A 19,923-nucleotide genomic window follows, 5' to 3' on the forward strand; every position below is an offset into this window, starting at 1 on the left:
AGACAACAGACCAATAGAATAGGACTGAGAACCCAGAAATAAACTCAGCCATATCCAGTCATCTAACATATGAAAAGGACGACAAGAATAATTAATGGAGTAAAAATAGACTTTACACTGAGTGGTGTTGGAAAAACTGGATATCCACATGGAAAACAATAAAATTGAACACACATCTTAGAAGATACAAAAATTAACACATCATGGATAGAAATCATAAAATCCATAGAATTAAACAGAAAAAAATTTTCCAAGGCATTTGTGTCAGTAATGGTTCTTTTGGATATGATACCAAAAGTAGAAGGAAGAAAAAGAAAATTCAACATGTGTGACAACATCAAATTTAAAAGCCTCTGCACTAAAATAAACTTGATCAGAGTGAAGAGGCAATGGAATAGGAGGCATTGGAATTCTCCTATGGAATGGAAGAAAATATTTGCCAAGAGCATGCAAGCTACAGGAGAATGTTTAAACATAAAAAGTCTCAATTTTAAAAAAAGCGAAAAATCTAATTAAAAGGTGGGCTGAAGATCTTAGCAGATATATTCCCCTCATAGGAGACATACAAATTACCAACCGACACATGATTATTTGCTCAATATCTGTAATAGTAAGAGAAATGCAAAATAAAACCACAATGAGATATCAACTCACACATTTCATAGTGGATTTTATGAAAAAGAAAACAGAGAAAAGTGTAGTCAAGCATGTAGAACACAGGGAACACTTACAGACTTTTGGTGGGAATGTAACTTAGTACAACCACTATGGAAAATAATATGGATGTTCCTCAACATACTAAAAATAATACCACCGTATAACATAGCAATTCCATTTCTGAATATACATATGTGAAATAAATGAAATCAGTTAACTTACAGAGATATTTGCACTCCCATGTTTACTGTATAAATATTTACCAAAATATGCAAGGCATCTTCACTAACAGATTATCAATGATAAAAGGATTTAGAAATGTATATATTACCACAATGGATATTATACAGTCATATAAAGAAATTCCCACAATTTGTTACCCCATGAAATCAACTTGCGGGCATTATGCTTAGTGAAACAATCAGACATTAAGGTAAACTGTATGGTCCCACTTATTTATGAAATCGAAATGGTGAGTTCATCAAAAAGAGAGTTTATACATATTTAATAGGTGTGAGGTGGGGAGAAACAGGGAGATGATTGTCAAAGAGCACAAATTTCCTGTTATAAAATGTGTAACTTCTTGGGAACTAAATTAAAGGATAGTGACTTAGTTACCAATACTTTATTGCATGTTTAAAAGTTACTGGGAATGTAGATCTTCAGTGTTCTTACAGTACACACGCAAAATTGGTAACTATGTGAGGCGATAGAAGTATTAACTAACATTATTATCCTATTATTTCACAACATAGATGTAAATCTAATCATCATGCTGTGTACCATAAAACTACCAAAGTTATATGTCAATTATATCTCAAAAATGTTGAGGAAATTGCTTTAAAGATAAGACCAAAAAGTTTCAAATACATTGAGAAAAGATAAGGAACAAACTTCTCAAGATTGGCTTGGCAATAATTTCTTGGCTATGACAGCAGTAGAGCAGGCAACAAAATCAAAAGTTAAGTGAAGTGAAATTGAACTGAAACATTCCTATATAATAAAGGAAACAATCAATAGAATTAAGAGGCAATCTACAGAATAGCATACAATATTAGAAACAAATACCTGATAAGTGGTTAATGATGAACATATATTAGGAAAGTGCTAAACCTCTGTAGTGGAATATCACCTCATATCTATTAGATTGTCTATTATCAAAAAAGAGAAGATAGCAGGCATGACAAAAGGGAACACTCCTACATTCTTGTTAGGAATGCTGATTGGTATAGCCGCTCTAGAAACCAGTTTGACGATTCCTCAAAAAGCTAAAAATTACAACTACTAAATCATCCAGAAAAAACTCTTTGGGTATTTTTATAAAGGAAAGAAACACACAAAATCATAAAAACACCTGCATCCCATGTGCACTGCACCATCATTCTCAAATGCCATAACAGGAAACAACATACTTAGGATGAATAAATGGAGAAAGAGAATGTGGCACAGAAAAGTACTTTGTGTGGCAGGAAAAAAAAGGTATCACAATAAAAATATATTCAGGCATAGTAGAAGGAAAATGCTGCCTTTTGTAACAAAATGGGTGCACCTTGAGAGCACTATGTTAAATCAACATCTCTAATAGTAAGAGATATTGAGAAGAAGTACAACAAATTAAGAAGTACTTAGAAGTAAGTCAGACATATAAAAACAAACATGGTGTGATCTCACATATTTCAACAAAAATTCATCTTTGTTGCAGGTTTTTCTCCTTCATCACTTAAGATGTCCTGCCAGTCATTTCTGGCTTGGAGAGTTTAACACCTGTCCTTCTAAAACTCTTCCAAAAGGTAGCAGAGGGAGGAAAAGTCCAAAACTAATTCTATGGAGACACAATCACTAATACCAAAAGCAGACAAAATATCAAAAAAAAAATAATAATAATAAAACATAAAACTGCAGGCCAATATTACTGATGAATATAGATACAAGAATCCTCAACAAAATAGTAGCAAACAGAATCCAACAGCACATTAAAAGGAAAATACACCATGATCAAGTGGGATTTATTCTAGGAATAGAAGGATCATCCAATATATGCAGAGCAACCAACTCGATACACCATATTAACAAATTGAAGTAGAAAACACATATGATCATCTCAATAGATGCAGAGAAAGCTTTCGAAAAAAATCAACACCAATTTATGATAAAAACCCTCCACATAGTAGGCATAGAGGGAAGAATCCACAACATAATAAAGGCCATATATGACAAACCCACAGCAAACATCGTCCTCATTGTTGAACCACTGAAAGTATTTTCACTAATATCAGGAACAAGACAAGGTTGCCCACCCTCTCAACTCTTATTCAACATAGTTTTGGATGTCTCAGCTACAGCAATCGAGAAGAAAGGAAATAAAAGGAATCCAAATCGGAAAAGAAGAATTAAAGCTGTCACTCTTTGCAGATGACATGATACTACACATAGAGAATCCTAAAGATGCTACCAGAAAACGACTAGAGCTAATCAAGGATTATGGGAAAGTAGCAGGATACAAAAGTAATGCACAGAAATCTCTGGGATTCCTATAGGCTAATGATGAAAAATCTGAAGAGAAATTAAGGAAACACTCTCATTTACCATTGCAACAAATAGAATAGGAACAAACACACCAAGGTAGACAAAAGACCTGCATGCAGAAACCTATAAGATACTGATGAAAGAAATGAAAGAGGATACAAAGAGATGGAGAGATATTCTATGTTCTTGGGTTGTAGGAATCAACATAGTGAAAATGACTATATGACCTAACACAATCTATAGAGTCAATGCAATCGCTATCAAATTACCAATGGCATTTTCCAGGGAACTAGGAGAAAAAAATGCACAGTGTGTCTGGAAACAAAAAAGACACTGAATACCAAAAGCAGTCTTGAGAAAGAAAAACTCAGCTGGATGAATCAGGCTCCAGAACTTCAGAGTATACTACAAAGCTACAATAATCAAGACAGTATGGTACTGGCACAAAAACTGAAATATAGATCAACGGAACAGGATAGAAAGCCTAGAGGTAAACCCATTCACATATGGTCACCTAATTTTGATAAAGGTGGCAAGAATATACAATGGAGATAAGATATCCTATTCAACAAGTTGTGTTGGGAAAACTGAACAGCTACATGTACAAGAATGAAATCAGAACACTCCCTAACACCATACACAAAAATAAACACCAATGGATTAAAGGCCAAAATGTAAGGTTCTGCACTATGAAACACTTAGAGGAACATATAGGCAGAACACTCTATGACATAAATCATAGCAAGATTCTTTTTGACCCACTTCCTAAAGAAATGGAAATAAAAACAAAATTAAACAAATGGGAACTAATGAAACTTAAAACATTTTTCACAACAAAGGAAACCATAAACAAGACCAAAAGACAACCCTCAGAATCAGAAAATATTTGCAAATGAAGCAACTGAAAAACGATTAATCTTCAAAATTTACCAACAGCTCATACAGCTCTAAACGAAAAAACACAAACAACAATCCAAAAGTGGGCAGAAGACCTAAATAGACATTTCTCCAAAGATGATACACAGATTGCAATAAAACACATAGAAGGTTGATCAATATCATGAATCATTAAAGAAATATAAATCAAACTACAATGAGGTATCACCTCACACTAGTCAGAATAGCCATCAACATCAAAATTCTACAAACTCTAAATTCTGGAGTGGTGTATGGAAAACGGTACCCTCTGTCACTGTTAGTGGGAATGTAAATTGTTACAGCCACTATGGTGAACAATATGGAGGTCATTAAGAACCTAAAACTTGAACTAATATATGACACTGCAATCCCGCTCCTTTGTATATACCCTGAGAAAAGCATAATTCAAAAAGTGTCATGGACCACAAAGTTCATTACAGGTGTAATTACAATAGCCAGGACAGGTAAACACCTAAGTGTCAATAGACAGAAGAATGGATAAAGAATGCGTGTCATATATATACAATGGAATATCACTGAGCCATAAATAGAAATAAAATTGAGCTATTTGCAGTTAGGTGGATAGATTTAGAGTCTGTCATACTGTGTGAAATGAGTCAGAAAGAAAAAAAAGACAAACTTTTTGCTAATACATATATATGGAATCTAAAAAAAAACATTCTGATGAATGTAGGGGCTGGACAGGAATAAAGATGTGGATGTAGAGAATACACTTGAGAACATAGTGAGTGGAAAGAGTAAGCTGGCATGAAGTTAGAGAGTCCTATGTACATATATACACTATGAAATGTAAAATAGGTAGCTAGTGGAAAGCAGCTGCATAGCACAGGGAGATACGTTCAGTGCTTTGTGACCACCTAGCTTGGTGGGATAGGGAGGGTGGGAGGGAGATGCAAGAGGGAGTGGATATGGGAATATACCTATAGCTGATTCACTTTATTATACAGCAGAAACTAACACAACAGTGTAAAACAATTATATTGCCATATAAATGATAAAAAAAACAATATGCTGTGTAAAAGAACCATTTTATCATTAAGGACACACATAAGCTGAAGGTGATGGAATAGAAACTGAAAGTCCAAACAGTTTCCAAACAAGTACAGGACTTGATCTCCCAATCTCAGGTAATACAGACTTTCAGTCAAAGTAGTTCTCAAGTGATAAAGAAGGTCAGTATACAATGATAATGGATCAATTTATCAAGAGGAAATAATAATTGTAAATATATATGTACTGAACGTTGCAGGATTAAACAAATATTTAAATCAACTATTAAGAGATCTGATAGGGGCCTTCCCTGTTGGTGCAGTGCTTGAGGGTCCACCTGCCGTGCAGGGGACACGCCTTCATGCCTGGGTCCGGGAAGACCCCACATGCCGTGGAGCGGCTGGACCCGTGAGCCATGGCCGCTGAGCCTGCGCGTCCGGAGCCTGTGCTCCACAGCGGGAGACGCCACAACAGTGAGAGACCCGCATACCACCACCCCCCCCAAAAAAAAAAACAGATCTGAGAGGATAAATCAACAATAAAACAAATAATAGTAAGTGACTATATTATCCCACTTTCTACCTTAGAATATTAATAAAGAAACAGAATGTACCTAATAAACTTATAGAAAACTTCCATTCAACAGTACCAAAATCCATATTCTGCTTAAGTGCTGAAGGAACATTTCCCAGAATGGACACTGTCTTGAAACATAAAGCAAGCGTTAACAAATTTAAGAAGATCAGAATCACATAAAGCATCTTTTTTGATCATTATGTTATGAAGCTAGGAATCAATAACAATAGAAAAAGAAAAAATCCCTTGTATGTAAAATTGTACAACACACACTGGAAATATATGTGGGTCAAGGAAGAAGTCAAAAGGGAAATCTGAAACTACCTTCAGATAAACGAAAATGACAACATACCAAAACGTTTGGAATGTAGAAAAATCAGTCAATGGATGAGTTAATTTTAGCAATCATAGATTCTTCTAAAAGAGAAAAGAATGATCTAAAATGATCTAAAAAATGATCTAAATGATCTTATACATGAAGGACTAGGAAAAATGAACAAATTAAGCACCAGGAATAAAAGGAAAAAATAAGAAAGATTCAAATGGAAATGAATAAAACAAGTATCAGATAATTACGAAAAACGGAATCCATGTGTTGGTATTTGGAAAGGATAATAAAATTGACAAGATTTAGCGAGACTAACAAAGAGAAAAAAAGAGCTTAATAAATAAAACTTTAACGGAAAGAGGAGAAATTGCAACTGACACCATAGCATACAAATCGTTATAAAGAATGCTAAAAATCTGGGTCACAAAAATGGATAAATCTCCAAAAACTCCTATATAAAACATAGCAAGACGATCAAGAAGAAGCAAAAAACAAAGAAGAAATATCCTGATCATACAAATAATGACTTAGGAAATTGAAGCAGTATTCAAAACTCTCCCAACAAAGAGAAGCACAGGATCAGTTAGTTTCACTGGTGAATTCTACTGAACATTTAATGAAGATTTATTGCCAGTCCTTCCCAAACTCTGCCAAATAACTAAAAAAGAGGAAACATTTCCAAACTCATTTTATAAAACCAAGATTTTCCTGATTAAAAAAGCCACATAAAGAAATAAGAAGGGAACACAAAACAAACAAAAAGCAAAGAACTTACAGGCTAATATCCTTGTACATATAGATGCAAAAATTCTCAACAAAATTCTAGCAAACCAAATTCAATAACACACTAAAATGTTCAACATGCTAAGGTGGGATAATTCCTGGGGATGCAAGGGCAGTTAACATTTTTAAATCAAAAAATTTAATTTACGACACGAATAGCATGCAGAAGAAATGTTTGAAAGAATTTTCTAAATTTTCGTGATTAAAGCTTTCAACTACCTGGGGAGAGAAGAAACATTTTAAAAGTAATAAAGATTATATATTATCAAGCCCACAGCTAACACCATATTCATGGTGAAAAGCTGAAAACTTTTCCTCTAAGACAGGAACAAATAAAAAATACTCACTATCACCACTCCTATTCAACATAATATTAGAATCCCTAGCCAGAACCATTAGGCACGGAAAAGAAATGAAAGGGATCCAAAGTGGAAAGGAAGAATTAAAAATGTCTCTGTTTGAAGATGACATATTCTGTATGCAGGAAATCCTAAAGACTCCACCAAAACCCAATGAAACTGTTAGAACTAATACATGAATTCAGTAATTTTGTTGGATTTGAAATAAAAATACAAAATTAGCTGCACTTCTATACATTAACAAGAAAGTAGCTGACAGAAAAATATAAAAACACTTCCATTTACAGCAGCACCTAAAACAATAAAATGTTAGGAATACATTTGAGCAAGGAGAAAAAACCATCTGTACATCTAAAAATATGACATTTACAAAAACTGAAGAAGACACAAGTAAATAGAAAAGTATCCCATATTTCTAAATTGAAAGAATGAATACTGTTAAAATGTTCATGCTAACTCAAGCTATCTATAGTTTCAATGGCATCGCAATCAACATTTCAACGGCAATTTTCCTAGAAATAGAATAATAATCCTAAAAATTGTACGAAACAACAAAGGATACTGATAATGGACAAGGCAATTTTCAGCAAGATAAACAAAGCTGGATGCAACTCACTTCCTGGTTTCACAATATTATACAAAGTTATGGTAATCAAAATAAAGTGAAATTAGAATAAAAACAGACAATATACCAATAGAATAGGACTGACAGCCCAGAAATAAACTCAGCCATGTCCAGTCAACTAACACTTGACAAGGACGACAAGAATAAACAATGGAGTAAAAATAGACTTTACACTAAGTAGTGTTGGAAAAGCTGGATATCCACATGGAAAAGAATAAAATTGATCATCCATCTTAGACGACTCAAAAATTAACACCACGTGAACAGAAATCAAAAAATCCTTAGAATTAAACAGAAAAAACAATCTCCAAGGCATTGTGCCAGCAATGATTCTTTTGGATATGATACCAAAAGTAGAAGGAACAAAAGGAAAAATCAACATGTGTGAAAACATCAAATATAAAAGACTCTTCACAAAAAGAATCTTGAAAAGAGTGAAGAGGGAATGGAACAGGAGGCATAGGAATTCTCCTATGGAATGGGAGAAAATATTTGCCAACAACATGACAGCTACAGGACTAATGTCGAAACATAAAAAGACTCAGTTTTTTTTAAAAAAGTTGAATAATCTAATTAAAACGTGGCCTGAAGATCTTAGCAGATATATTCCCCTCATAGGAGACATACAAATTACCAACCGACACATGAACATTTGCTCAACATCTTTAATAGTAAGATAAATGCAAACTAAAACCACAATGAAATATCAACTCACACATTTCATAGTGGTTATTATGAAAAAGAAAAGACATAAAAGTGTAGTCAAGCATGTAGAAAACAGGGAACACTTACAGACTTTTGGTGGGAATGTAACTTAGTACAACCACTATGGAAAATAATTTGGATGTTCCTCAAAATACTAAAAATAATACCACCATATAACCTAGCAATTCCATTTCTGAATATACATAATTGAAATCATAACGTGCATGATGTTGTAAATAAGATCATCAGAAGATGGATCAGGATTACTCAGTCATGCACATATTTTTGTGGTATCCTGTATGGGAATATCTATTCTTGAAGAATATATACATTAATTCCATGTAGGAAATTTGATATTGGTATCTACAGCATCCCAGTTACTATCCAATTGGTCTTCCGGAGATTGTAATATAGATGATTGTACTCCTGTATGAATACCATAAGGAGGATTACAAGGAGGAAATTTTAACGATGAGAGGAAGGTTGATTATAAGTTGGATCTTCTCCAGGTGCTAGATAAATCAAAGACCAAAGAAGTCTCTTATTAGATTGACTCGAAGGAGAAGCAGTAAGCTGTCCTTTAAGAAAAACAGTATACATACATCCTTACGAGAGGCTACTGAATTATTAATTAATGGAAATATAAAACATATAGGGTGGAATGCTGATTTTCCATGAAAAGTAAAATTATTATTTGTTTTAAATTTATTATATGGATAGGAGCTTATGGCTCCTCCCATTAACCTGGGCATAGTAGTAGACACTGGTATACCCTCATTATCCCAGGCTACAGTTTGTAAAATCGGTGGATCAGGGAGATAAGTCCAATAAGATTTACCCAAAGCATTTCCCCTAGTTACCTGGCAGGCCAATATAGCAAGCATAGCAACAACAAGATTTCCAGGTGTTAAGGTAGCTCCCTGGTCTGTTACCACATTCTCGGTGTCATCAGCATGTCATTTAATCTGACCTCAAGTTGGTGGATTCGAAGTTCTCGTAGAGATGGCCTGTCTCTTGCGAGGTCTTGGGTGTGGACGTGGCAGACAAAGAATTGGTCTCTCTCCAATGGTGAGGTTTTGTATCTGCTGCAGCAGCGGTTCATTAGCTGATGGTGATTCATCAGCTGACGTCTCCGGCTCTGGTGGCTTGTGCCTGACTGGAAAGTGGTTAGGAGGGGTCAGAGGGCCCGACATGTCTGATGAGACTGTCAGGCACTCACAACGGTGAGTCAGCGTCCTGTGGAAATACACAAGCATAGCCTCTGCCGCTGGTTAGAATATATCAGGTCCTTTCCATTGACGAGTGAGCAGATCCTTACATTTCACCCTAGGTTTAGGTTTATTAATATCGGGATTCCAATGTCTCATCATGGCAGTATTACCTTGTGAATCAGTCTTCAAATTATTTAATACAAATAGTGTGTGTTGAAGAATGTAGTGTGGAGAACTGTACTTGAATTCCCCTTGCTGTAATTTTGTAATTTGAACTTTTAAAGTATGATGGGCTCTTTCCACTATTGCATGACCCTGAGGATTATAGGGGATTCCCGTAGAATGGGAAATATTAAATTTTTCACAAAAGTCTTTAAAAGCCTTAGAAACGTAGGCAGGAGCGTTATCAGTTTTTAGAGCTTTTGGAATGCCTAGAAAGGCAAAACAGAAAAATAAGTGTTGCATAACATCCTTAAAAGCTTCTCCGGTTCTTGCTGAGGCAAGAATTACATGAGAATAGGTATCCACAGAAACATGTACATAAGATAGCTTTCCAAAAGTTGGCACATGAGTTACATCCATTTGCCATAACATATTAGGTAATAATCCTCTAGGGTTGACCCCCATGTGCAAACTGGATGAATAAATTGGACAATGTGGACAATTTTTAATTATAGATCTGGCTATCTCCTGGGGCAGTTGAAATTGACATCACAGAGCTGCAGAATTATGATGATGCAAATTATGTGAAGCTTGTGCCTCCTCAATACAAGGGAAAGCGTCAATTCGTGTCAAAAGGTCAGCTTGGCGATTACCTTCACATATGCTTCCAGGCAAGTTAGAATGTGACCTTACACGACTGACATAATAAGGTAAAGAACGTGCCCAAACTTGTTTTTGTAAACAAGCTCACAGTGATAGTGCCCATGGTGGCAGTGCCCACGGTGACACTGCCCACAGTGACCATGCCCATGATGACGGTGCACATGGAGACAGTGCCTATGGTGACATTGCCTATGGTAACAGTGCTCACAGTGACAGTACCCATGGTAACAGTGACCACGGTGAGAGTGCTCATGGTGATAGTGTCCATGGTGGCAGGGCTCATTGTGACAGTCGGCATGGTGCCAGTTCCCATAGTGACAGTGCTCATAGTGACAGTGCCCATGGTGACAGTGACCACGGTGAGAGTGCTCACGGTGCTAGTGCTCACAGTAATAGTGTTCATGGTGACAGTGCCAATGGTGACAGTGCTCATGGTGACAGTGCCCATGGTGATAGTGCTCATGGTGAGAGTCCGCCCATTGATAGTGCCCATGGTGGCAGTTCCCATTCTGAAAGTGCTCATGATGACATTGCCCATGTTGGTAGTTCCCATGGTGACAGTGTTCATGGTGATAGTGACCATGGTAACAGTGCACGTGGTGGCCGTGCCCTTGGTGACAGTGCCCATGATGACAGTACTCATGGTGACAATTCTCACGGTGATAGTGCCCATGATGACATTGCACATGGTGGCAGTGAAAAATTGTGACAGTGCCAATGTTGACAGTGCACACGGTGACAACCCATGCAGACAGTACTCACGGTGATATTTCTCATGGTTGCAGTATCCATGGTGACAGTGCTCACAGTGATAGTGCACATGGTGGCAGTGCCCATGATGACAGTACCCATGGTGACACTGCCCACGGCACCATCGTCTATGGTGACAGTGCTCATGGTAACAGTGCCCATGGTGAGAGTGCTCACAGTGATATTGCCCATCGTGACAGGGCTCATGGTGTCAGTCCGAATTGTGCCAGTACCCAGGGCAAGAGTGCTCATGGTGACAGTGACCACAGTGAGAGTGCTCACGGTGATAGTGCTCATGGTAATAGTGCTCTTGGTGACAGTGAAAATGGTGACAATACCCATGGTGACAGTACTCATGTTGAAAATACCCATGGTGGCAGTTCCCATCGTGACAGTGCTCCTGGTGACAGTGCTCATAAAAGCAGTTCCCAAGGAGGCAGTGCTCGTGGTGACAGTGCTAATGGAGACATTGCACTTGGTGGCAGTTCCCATGGGGACAGTACCGATGGTGACATTGTGCATTGTTACAGTGCTCATCGTAACTGTGCTCACAGTGATAGTGCACATCGTGACAGTGCCCCTGGTGGTAGTTCACCTGGTGACAGTGCTAAATAGTGACAAGGCACATGCTGACAGTGCTCATGGTGATAGTGCCTATGGTGACAGTACACACGGTGATAATGGACATTGTTACAGTGTTCATGGTGACAGAGCCCAAGGTGGCAGTGACCATGGTGACAGTGCCCACAATGACAGTGCCCATGGTGAAAGTGCCGACAGTGACAGTGCCCATGCTGACACTTCTAACGGTGACAGTGCCCATGGGGACAGTTAGCATAGTGAGATTTGTCACCGTGATAGTGCCCTTTGTGACAATGCTCACAGTGACAATGCCCATGGTGCCAGGGCCCATAGAGACATTCCACACGGTCACATTTCTCACGGTGAATGTGCCTATAGTGATATTACCCATCTTGACACTGCACATGGTGGCAGTGCAAAATGGTGACAGTGCCCATGGTGACACTGCTCATGGTGAATTTGCTTACATTGATAGTCCTACGTTCACAGTGTGCATGGTGACACTGCACAGAGTGACAGTGTTCATGGTGACAGTGTTCACGGTGATAGTTCCCATTATGAGAGTGTCCATGGTGACAGTGCCCATAGTCACAAATCTCATGGTGTAGTACTCACAGTGACAGTGCCCAAAGTGAAAATGCCCAGGGTGACAGTACTCATGGTGAGAATGCCCATGGTGACAGTGCCCATGGTGACATTGTCCATGTTCACATTTCTCACAGTGATAATACCTATGATGAGAGTACCTAGGGTGACAATGCCCATGGTGACAGTGCCCATGGGGTCATGCCCATGGTGACAGTGCACATGGTGACTGTGCTCATGTTGGCAGTGCCATAAATAACAGTGCTCATTGTGGCAGGGCTCATGGTAACCATGCTCATGGTGACAGTGCCCTTGTATACAGTGTTTATGGTGATAGATGTCACGGTGTCAGTGCCCACGGGGACAGTGCCCACGCTGACAAAGCCCATGGTGATACTTCCTATTGTGACAGAACCCACCCTAACAGTGCCCATGGTGACAAGGCCCATGGTGACAGGGCAAATGGTGACCTTGCCAATGGTGACAGTGCCAATAGTGACAGTGCTCATGGTGAAACTGCCCATGGAGACATTGCCCATGGTTATAGTGCTCATTGTGGCAGTACTCATGGTGACCGTGCTTATGGTGACAGTGCCCATGGTTACAGTGCTTATGGTGAAAGATATCACGGTGGCTGTGCCTACGGTGACAGTGCCCACACTCACAAAGCCCATGGTGATACTTCCCATTCTGACAGTGCCCACGGTGACAGAGCCCACGGTGACACTGCCCAAGATGTCAGTGCCCATGGTGAGAGTGCCCATGGTTACAGTGCTCATGGTGACACTGCCCATGGTGGCAGTGCCCCTGGTGACAGTGCACACCATGAGTATGCACATGGTGACCGTGCCAATAGGGACAGTGCCCATGGTGACAGTATTTATGATGATATTGCTCACAGTAGCAATGTTCATCATAATAATGCTCACGGTGGCAGTGCCCACAGTGACAGTGCTCATGGACAGTGCCGAAAGTGACAGTGCCCATGGTGACAGTTCTCACGGTGACAGGGCCCATGTTGACATTGCCCATGAGGACAGTGCCCATGGTGAAAGTGCTCACCTGGAAAGTGCCCATTAAAACATTACCCATGGTGATAGTGCCCATGGTGAGAGTGCCCAAGGTTACAGTGCTCATGGTGACAGTGTCCATGGTGACAGTGCCCCTGGTGACAGTGCACACCGTGAGAATGCGCATGGTGGCCATGCCCATGGTGACAGTTCTTATCATGATAGTGCTCACAGTAGCAGTGTTCATGATAATAGTGCTCAGGGTGGCAGTGCCCACAATCAGAGTGCCAAAGGTGAGAATACTGACTGTGACAGTTCCAATGGTGACTTTTCTCTCTGTGATAGTGCCCTTGGGGAGAGTTAGCATGGTGAGATTTCTCACGGTGATAGAGCCCATTGTTTCAGTGCTCATAGTGACAAGACCCAGGGCTCCAGTGCCCATCATGGCATTGCTCATGGTGATAGTTCTCACGGTGACAGTGCCCATGTTGATATTACCCATGGTGACATTATTCAGTGATAAAATGCTCATGGTGACAGTGCCTAAGGTGATAGTGCACATGGTGGCAGTGCAAATGGTGACAGTGCCCATTGTGACATTGCTTAATGTGATAGTTCTTGTGGGGATAGTGCACATGGTGACACTGCCCACCATGACAGTGCACTTGTTGACAGTGCTCACAGTGATACTGCCACTGTTGGAAGTGCCCATCGTGAAAGTGCCCATGGTGACATCTCTTATGGTGAGAGTGGTCAGAGTGGCAGTGCTCATGGTGAAAGTGCCCATGGTGACAGAGCTCACGGTGACAGTGCCCATAGTTATAGTGTCCATGGGGACAGTACTAACAGTGAAATTGTCCATGGGGACACTGCCCATGGTGACAGTGCCCATGGTCACAACCCTCACGGTGAATGTGCTCACGGTTACAGTTCCCATTTTGACATTGGTGACGGTGACTGTTCTAACAGTGATTGTGCCCATGATGACAGTGCTTATGGTGAAAGTCCACATTGTGCCAGTGCCCAAAGTGACAGTGCCCATGGTGACAGTGTTCATGGTGACAGTCTGCATTGAGGCTCTGCCCGTGGTGACAGTGCTCAGGGTGATAGTGCTCACGGTGATAGTACTCACGGTGACAGTACCCAAGGTGACAATACCCATGGTGAGAGTAATCATGGTGAAAGTGCCCACAGTGGCAGTTCTTATAGTGACAGTTCTTGTGACAGTTCTCATGGTGGCAGTGCACATGGTCAAGATGCATCTGGTGGCAGTGCAAAATAGTGACAGTGCCCATGGTGTTATTGCTCAAGGTGATAGTGCCCATGGTGATAGTGCCCCTGGTGACAGTGAACACCGTGAGAGTGCACGTGGTGGCCATGCCCATGGTGACAGTTCTTATCATGATAGTGCTCACGGTAGCAGTGTTCATGTTAATAGTGCTTACGGTGACAGTGCCCACAATGAGAGTGCCAATGGTGAGAATACTGACTGTGACAGAGCCCATGATGACATTTCTCTCTGTGACAGTGCCCTTGGGGACAGTTAGCATGGTGAGATTTCTCAAGGTGATGGTGCCCATTGTTTCAGTGCTCATAGTGACAAGACCCATGGCCCCATCATGGCATTGCTTATGGTGATAATTCTCACGGTGACATTTCACCACGGTGAAATAACCCATGGTGACAGTACTCAGTGATAAAGTGCTCATGGTGACAGTGCCTAAGGTGATAATGCACATGGTGGCAGTGCAAAATGGTGACAGTGCCCATAGTGATATTGCTTAATGTGATATTCCTTGCGGTGATAGTGCGCACAGTGACAATGCCCACCGTGACTGTGCACTTGTTGACAGTGCTCATGGTGATAGTGTCAATGGTGGAAGTGCCTATCATGAAAGTGCCCATGGTGACAGCTCTTATGGTGAGAGCGGTCAGAGTGGCAGTGCTCATGTTGAAAGTACCCATGGTGACAGAGCTCACGGAGACAGTGCCCATAGTTATAGTGTCCATGGTGACAGTACTAACAGTGAAATTGTCCATGGGAACACTGCCCATGGTGACAGTGCCCATGGTCACAACCCTCATGCTGATAGTGCTCATGGTGACAGTGCACATGGTGACAGTGACCACGATGACAGTTCTAACAGTGATTGTGCACATGATGACATTGTTCATAGTGACAGTCCACATTGTGCCAGTGCCCAAGGTGACAGTTCTCACGGTGAAAGTGCCCAAAGTCACAATACCCATGGTGACAGTGCCCAGGCTGACAGTTCTCATGGTGATAGTGCCCATGGTGACAGTGCACATGGTGATACTGAGAATGGTGACAGTGCTTATGGTGACAGTGATCATGGTTTCATTACCCATGGTGATAGTGCTGAAACTGACAGTGCACTTGGTGATACTGCCCATGGTGAGTGTGCTCATGATAATAGTGCCCATGGTGGCAGTTCCCATTGTGAAAGTGTTCATGATGACAGTGCCGATGTTGGTAGTTACCATGGTGACAGTGCTCACGGTGATAGTGACCATGGTAACAGTGCACATGGTGGCTGTGCCCTTGGTGACAGTGCCCATGCTGACAGTTCTCATGGTGACAGTGCACACGGTGACAACCCATGCTGACAGTGCTCATGGTAACAGTACTCATGGTTACAGTTCTCACAGTGATAGTGCCCATGGTGGCAGTGTCCATGGTGACACTGCCTATGGTGACAATTCCCATGATGACAATGCCTATGGTGACAGTGCTCACAGTGACAGTACCCATGGTAACAGTGACCACAGTGAGAGTGCTCATGGTGATAGTGTCCATGGTGACAGGACTCATTGTGACAGTCCGCATTGTGCCAGTACCCATAGTGACAGTGCTCATGCTGACAGTGCCCATGTTGACAGTGACCATGGTGAGAGTGCTCATGGTGGTAGTGCTCACAGTAATAGTGCTCATGGTGACAGTGCCAATGGTGACAGTGCTCACGGTGACAGTGCCCATTGTGATAGTGCCCATTGTGAGTATCCGCATGTTGATAGTGCCCATGGTGGCAGTTCCCATTGTGAAAGTCCTATGATGACAATGCCAATGTTGGTAGTTCCCATGTTGACAGTTCTCACGGTGATAGTGACCAAGGTAAGAGTGCACATGGTGGCCGTGCCCATGATGACAGTACTCATGGTGACAGTTCTCAAGGTGATAGTGCCCATGGTGACATTGCACATGGTGGCAGTGAAAAATGGTAACAGTGCCCATTTTGACTGTTCTCATGGTGACAGTGCACACGGTGACAACTTATGCAGACAGTACTCACGGTGACAGTTCTCATGGTTTCAGAACCCATGGTACAGTCCTCACAGTGATAGTCCCCTTGGTGACACTGCCCATGATGACAGTGCCCATGGTGACAGTGCCCACGGCGCCATTGCCTTTGGTGACAGTGCTCATGGTAACAGTGCCCATGGTGACAGTGACCATGGTGAGAGTGCTCACAGTGATAGTGCCCATGGTGACAGGGCTCATGGTGCCAGACCGCATTTTACCAGTACCCATGGGGACAGTGCTCATGGTGACAGTGACCACGGTGATAGTGCTCACGGTAATAGTGCTCATGGTGACAGTGCAAAGGGTGACAATACCCATGGTGACAGGTCTCATAGCGACAGTTCTCATGGTGATTGTTCTCAAAATAGGAGTTCCCAAGGAGGCAGTGCTCATGGTGAGAGTGCTTTTGGTGACAGTTCCCATGGGGACAGTACCGATGGTGACACTGGGCATTGTAAGAGTGCCAATGGTAATCATGCTCACGGTGATAGTGCACATCGTGACAGTGCTCATGGTGGCAGTGCTCATGGTGACAGTGCTCTTGGTGACAGTGTTCATGGTGGCAGTGCCCATGGTGAGACTACCGATGTTGACACTGCCCATGGTGACAATGCACATGGTCATGGTGCATCTGGTGGCAGTGCAAAATAGTGACAGTGCCCATAGTGATATTGCTCATAGTGATAGTGCCCATGTTGAGAGTGCCCATGGTTACAGTGCTCATGGTGACAGTGCCCATAGTGTCAGTGCCCCTGGTGACAGTGCACGCTGTGAGAGTGCCTATGGTGGCCATGCCCATGGCGACAGATCTTATTGTGAGAAATCTCACCGTGCTAACTCTCCCCAAGGGCACTGTCACAGAGAGAAAAGTTACCATGGGCACTGTCACAGTCAGTATTCTCCCCTTTGGCACTCTCATTGTGAGCACTGCCACCGTGAGCACTATTTCCATAAACACTGCTACCATGAGCACTATCATGATAAGAACTGTCACCATGGGCACAGCCACCATGGGCACTTTTATGGTGTGCACTGTCACAAGGGGCACTGTCACCATGGGCAATGTTACCATGAGCACTGTAACCATGGGCACTCTCACCATGGGCACTATCACGATGAGCAATATCACCATGGGCACTGTCACCATGGGCTGTGTCACCGTGAGCACTCTCTCTATTGGCACTATCACCATCAGCACTCTCAGTATTGGCATGGTCACTGTGAGCACTTTCACAATGGGCGTTTTCACACTGGGTGCTGTCACCATGCACACAGTCTCAGTTATCACTCTCACCATGGGCATTGTTATCTTGGGCACTGTCACAGTGGGAAGTATCACCATGGGTTTTGTCAACGTGGGCACTGTCACTGTGGGCACAGCCACCGTGACATCGATCACCATAAGCACTGTAACCATGGGCACTGTCAGCATGAGCATGGTCACCATGAGCACTGACACAATGAGCACAGTCACTTATGGCACTGTCCACATGAGCAGTGTCACCATGGGCAGGACACCCTGGGTTTGTCACCAAGGGCACTGTTACCATGAGCACACTTAGCATGGGAATTGTCACCTTAAGTACTGTCACCATGGGCACTGTCACCATGAGCACTTTTACCATGAGCTCTGTCACCCTGGGTAATATCACCATGGGCAGTTACCGTGAGCATGGTCAATATTAGAATTATCACCATAGGCTCTGTCATCGTGAGAACTGTCACCATGGTCACATTCAATGTAAGAACTGTCAAAATGGGGACTATCACCATTGGCACTGTCACTGTGGGGTTGTTACCAAGAGCACTAGCACCATGGGCAATGTCTCCATGGGCAGTTGCACCATGAGCACTGTCACTATTGACACTCTCACCATTGGCACTGTCACAATGGGTCACCGTGAGCAGTGTCACCATGGGATTTGTCACACTGAGTGCTGTCACCATGGGCACTTTCACAAAGGGAAGTATCACATGGGCTTTGTCAGCATGGGCAATGTCCCCGTGGGCACAAACACCATGACATCTATCACCATAAACACTCTAAACATGGGCACTGTCACCATGAGCATGGTCACCATGATCACTGCCACAATGAGCACTGTTATTTATGGCACTGCCAATGTTAGCACCGTCACGATGAGCACTGTCACCATGGGCATGGCACCTTGGGCACTGTCACCATGGGCATTGTAACCCTAGGTACTCAAACCATAGGCATTATCACTGTGAGAATTCTGAACATGGGCACTGTCACCATGGGCACTATCACCCTTAGCACTGTTAACATGAGTGCTGTCACCCTGGGTATTTTCACCATGGGCACTGTCACTATGAGCACTACACCATGAGAATTGTGACTATGGGCACTGTCACCATTGACACTGTCACCATGGGAATTATCACCATAAACACTGTCACCATGAACACTGACACTGCGTGCAGTGTCATCATGTTCACTTTCAGTGTAAGGACTATCACCATAAGCAAAATCACCATGAACAATGTCTCCATTGGCACTGTCACCCTTTTGCACTGCCACCATGTGCAGTGTCACCATGGGTAATATCACGATACGCACATTCACCATGAAAAATATGACCATGTGGAATGTCTCTATGGGCACTGGCACCATGGGCATTGTCACTGTGAGAAATGTCACAATGGGCACTATCACCATGAGAAATCTCACCATGCTAACTGTCCCCATGGACACTGTCACCGTGAGAAGTGTCACCATGCACACTGTCAATGTTGGCACTGTCACCATGGGCACTGTCATTGTGGGCACTGTCACCATGGCCACTGCCACCTTGGGCTCTGTCAACATGAACACTGTAACAATGCCCATTATCAACGTGTGCATTGTCACCATGGGCACTATCACCATGAGCACTGTCAGCATGTGCACTGTCACTATTTAGCACTGTCACCAGGTGAACTACCACCATGGGCAATGTCACCATGGGTATTGTTACCATTTGCACTGTCACCATGAGAACTGTCACTATGAGAACTGCCGCTATGAGAACTGCCACCATGGGTATTTTCACATGAGTACTGTCATCATGGGTATTGTGACCATTTGCACTGTAACCATGAGCACTATTACCGTGAGCAGTATCACCGTGAGCACTCTCACTGTGGTCA

General features: G+C 42.1%; 1 pseudogene; it reads right to left on the reverse strand.

Moving 5' to 3' along the window:
• Positions 1-10,822, reverse strand: part of LOC132482905 (ubiquitin-like modifier-activating enzyme 1) — a 36,710-nt pseudogene extending 25,888 nt beyond the window's left edge.
• Positions 10,823-19,923: the final 9,101 nt, after the last annotated feature.

This window comes from Mesoplodon densirostris, chromosome Y, assembly GCF_025265405.1.
Source record: "Mesoplodon densirostris isolate mMesDen1 chromosome Y, mMesDen1 primary haplotype, whole genome shotgun sequence".
Lineage (NCBI taxonomy): Eukaryota > Metazoa > Chordata > Mammalia > Artiodactyla > Ziphiidae > Mesoplodon > Mesoplodon densirostris.